Below are 4032 nucleotides of genomic sequence, written 5' to 3' on the forward strand. Positions count from 1 at the left end.
TTGGCACTAATGCTCAGGGTGCATGTGTACCTAATGTGTTAGCTGAGAATAGCCAGCAGCTATGGACATCTTGTCCACGTCTGCCAGACCAGGCTTCAGCATGCATTCTCTGTAAAAATTTAAGGAGTAACTATTTTGGTCTTTGTAGGCTTATAGTCACTTTCTCAGCTACCCAGCACTGCCTTTGTATGTTGAAAGCAGCCATAGACAGTGCATAAACTAATAAGAGCAGTCGTGTCCCAATAAGACTTTGTCTACACATGGAGACAAGCAGACTGGGCTCCTTTTGGCCCTCAGGTCATGGTTGCCAACCCCTGACCTAACAGGCCTTCTGAGTGCAGCTGCCGCTGGTATCCCAAGTACCAGTACATGGGTAGCTCCCAACTCATGCACCTGCGATGTGCCCAGCTTGGCTAGTGGCTTTCTCCGTGTAATTGGAGCTCCTCCAGCAGAGCAGGTACACCCCTGTGGTATGGGAAAGGTGAAGTGTGAGAGTCACACTCCTTCTTCAGGAGGGAGGCAGGTGAATGTCCCAGGCTCCCAGCCTCTGGGCACCCAATTCAGAGGTGCATGTCACATGGTTCTCAGAGCTCCCCAGCAGAATAAATACCCCCGGCCCCAGTGTGACCCATTGATGACAGACACCTTGCGTTTCCCCTTCTCTGTCTCCCTTTCTCACATGTGCTCCCTGGAATCACCTCCAAATAAACTACCTGCACCCACCAGTCTGTGTTTCAGGGTCAGCCTGGGGGGACCCAACACAAGACCTGTGGTGTGTTTGGACCATCGTCTTGGGACTTGTCCTCCATAGACGTGCTGGGAGGGTGGCCCCTAGATCATGGGCATTCAGGCAAAGCAGAGGGGAGAGCCAGGCCTGGAGACTTCCCTGCGGCCTGCCAGCACTGAGGTAGGCACAGCTGCTGCACTTTGTCCCATCTGGCCTCTGGAACCCACACAGCCCTGCCCTGCCTTGCTCCAGACTTGAGCAGATTTTCCTTTGAGACCCTCCCACCACCTCCCCTGTCTGCTCCCACCGTTGGTCCTTCTCTTGACCCTGACTCCATCAGCAGAAGGAAGCTCAGAGGAGGCGCTTTATCCGCAGTGATTCCAACAAGTGTCTTCCAAACAATCCACCCCACTCATTCCATTCAAGAACCATTTCTGAGGCAGCTCCCAGGACAGGGTCTCATGGGGAGTGAGCCTACTGTGGGGGTTGTCCTGGCTCCCTCCCTCATGAAGAGGGAGCAGAGCCCTCCTTCATGAAGAAAGGTGAGAGGAGCCCACTCCAAGGCACTGGCCCTTGGGAGGATGCACTAATTCCTGCGTGACTCAGGTTACATGTGTGGGTCTTTAACAGTTTTCTATACCTCCTAGAAGGGAATATTCACAAAATATAGGATGGATTTTTCCTGGCTACAAATATATCTCCAGGGTTCAAAGCAGTGCATGACTTGAACTGCGTGCTTGGATTTTGCATGCAGACAGGGCTAGCATTGAGGGCTCTGTTGCTTTGGAAAGATCTCTCCTCTGTCACACTTACCATCCATTCCTGCTCCTGAAGTTGACCTCCTGGTCACTTCTCTTTCTGGAATCTTTATAGTGAAGAATCAGGGAATTGCAGCCATGGATGCTGTGTATGGTCACAAGGTGGGTCTGCAAGTAAATCCTGTGCCAGAGGCCAAGGCCAGGGACATGCTGGGAACACCTAGTCAGTAGCATCCCTGGGCCTCAGCCACAGGAAGGAAAAGGAGCATAGATTGCAGTGTAGTGTCACAAGTTTCCTCCTTCTCTGGAAATGTGAGTTCTCATCCAGGTCTGCATCCTCCATCTCCTAGTCCCTCATCCTCTGTCTCTGCATCATTTACATGGAGATGACAATTTTTGCTTGGCTGCCTTCAAATGGCTACAGCTGAAATCAAATGAAATAGTAGAAGATAATACTAAATATAAATCTGTTCAAAAATGGGTTAGATGTGCACTTCCTTATTCTGTACTGCAACCACTTCCTTGTCTGCTAGGGAGACATCTGGACACTTTCCTCACCTTTCCCAGTGTGTCAGGGATGAAACATAGCCCTGGGGACATTATAGGACTGAACACAAAGTAACAACAATATGGAAAACTTGGGTAGGGACTTCCACACTTCCTGTGCCTCTCTTCTAGAGACAGAGCAAAGGCAGATGAGGTGGATCCTGAGGAGGAGAAGTGGCTGTCAGTATGCATTCACAGGGACCACATCCCAGCTGTCGGTGGTTCTAGCCCTGTGTCTTGTGTCTGGGTGACTTCCACCAATTCCCAGCAGAGACTAAGAATCTCTGGATAATAACATTAGACACATGAATGGGTAGAATCAAATAGAATTGAAGTTTTAGAATAAATAAAGGTTAAGATCAGTTTGAGGGATAACGTAAGAGCAATCTACCTGCAGCAAGAATGGAGAGGGATCCACAGTGGGTAAGCAGGTGTGTGGCAGTGGTGGAAAGGGAGCAAGTGGGCTATGGACTTCTCAGAAAATTACCTACTTCCTTAACTTCTGGGCCAGCCAAGGTGGAGTGAGGTTTATCAAGAACACAGGAAGGGGGGAGGGATAGCATTGGGAGATATACCTAATGCTAGATGACGAGTTAGTGGTGCAGCGCACCAGCATGGCACATGTATACATATGTAACTAACCTGCACAATGTGCACATGTACCCTAAAATTTAAAGTATAATAAAAAAAAAAGAACACAGGAATTTGAAAACCCAATGCTCAAAATCAATTGCAAAAGTATTAAAACAAAAACTTTAGACAAAATAAATTTAACAGTTCTTTGCTGTTTAAACTTAACAGCAAAGAACAATTCACAAATTGGGTAGGAATCAAAAGTAGAAAGTGCTTAGAGCCCTCTGCTCTAGTAACATTAGCAGCAAACTTTTGTAAACTGAACATGGGAACAAAATATAGAAATTAGCTGATTAGCTAGAGCTAGGCATTCGCTTTGCCTGGGCATGGTGTGGTGGGAGGCCCTAGGCGTTTGCCTCATTTGGGAATCATGTACTGGGAGATGTCTAGTTATATAAGCAATTGGCTGGTTTGACTGTTTGTGACTGACTGAGGCTAGGTTTGTTTTTTTAGATGTCAGTTACAAGTAATGCCTCCAAGGTAAGCATCAGTTTGCTTACATAAGAGCTACAGTACAGAGACAACCTCAAGCTAATGGCCTTCTTATTTGCTTTAACAATCATGAGAGGTTGACCAAAGCTTTGGGCATTAACTCTGCTTTCTGTCATGATTATAATGGACTTAGTTGGTCTCAGTATGGTATTCATAAGATGCCAGGCTAACTGAATAATTCTTTTTGTTGTTCTTCATGTTTTTGTCACTCTAACTGGGGTGATGTTGTTTGACAAAGAGTAGGTGGCTCCACACAAACATTTAAGACTCAAGAGGACACAGTGCACCAAGAGGACTAATCTCACCATCAGGAGGGAAACACTGAGACTAAAATGTGCTCTATAACCAAGGCCACCATGACCCAAATCAATTAAAGAAGTCAAATAAATTAAAGAATGAGCCAAAAGAAGAATGTACTTGTTTTAAACAAGTGCCTTACTAGTTGATTTCTTGCAACTGAGTTTCTCCTATACCAGACGTATTTATTTAAGTGCAGCAGACAGTGACAGCTATCTCACACCCCCCTCCCTGTTCAGCAAAGAGGTATTCCAAAGCAATACTGTGAACTAAAACAACTTTAGCAAGATAATTTGGAGGAGGCTGTGGCATTATAGCCTTTGCATTAGTCAGCTATATGTTTGCAACATATGTCTCATCACCTCATTTATATTTGTGTCAGTACACGAAAGGAGTATTCTACCACAAGGTGCCAATTTAGGGGGATATATGCCTGCTGGCAAATTCTTTGTTATTCTACAATGCAAATTAAAGGGTGTTGACCAAGGCTTAGTTTCCAGACAGTTATGGAGTAAGAGTTGTACTGTTGAAATCCGCAATGCACATTTTATTTCTCATTTATCAAAGCCTGGATTTGCT

This window comes from Gorilla gorilla, chromosome 21 (genome assembly GCF_029281585.2).
Source record: "Gorilla gorilla gorilla isolate KB3781 chromosome 21, NHGRI_mGorGor1-v2.1_pri, whole genome shotgun sequence".
NCBI classification, from domain to species: Eukaryota; Metazoa; Chordata; class Mammalia; order Primates; family Hominidae; genus Gorilla; species Gorilla gorilla.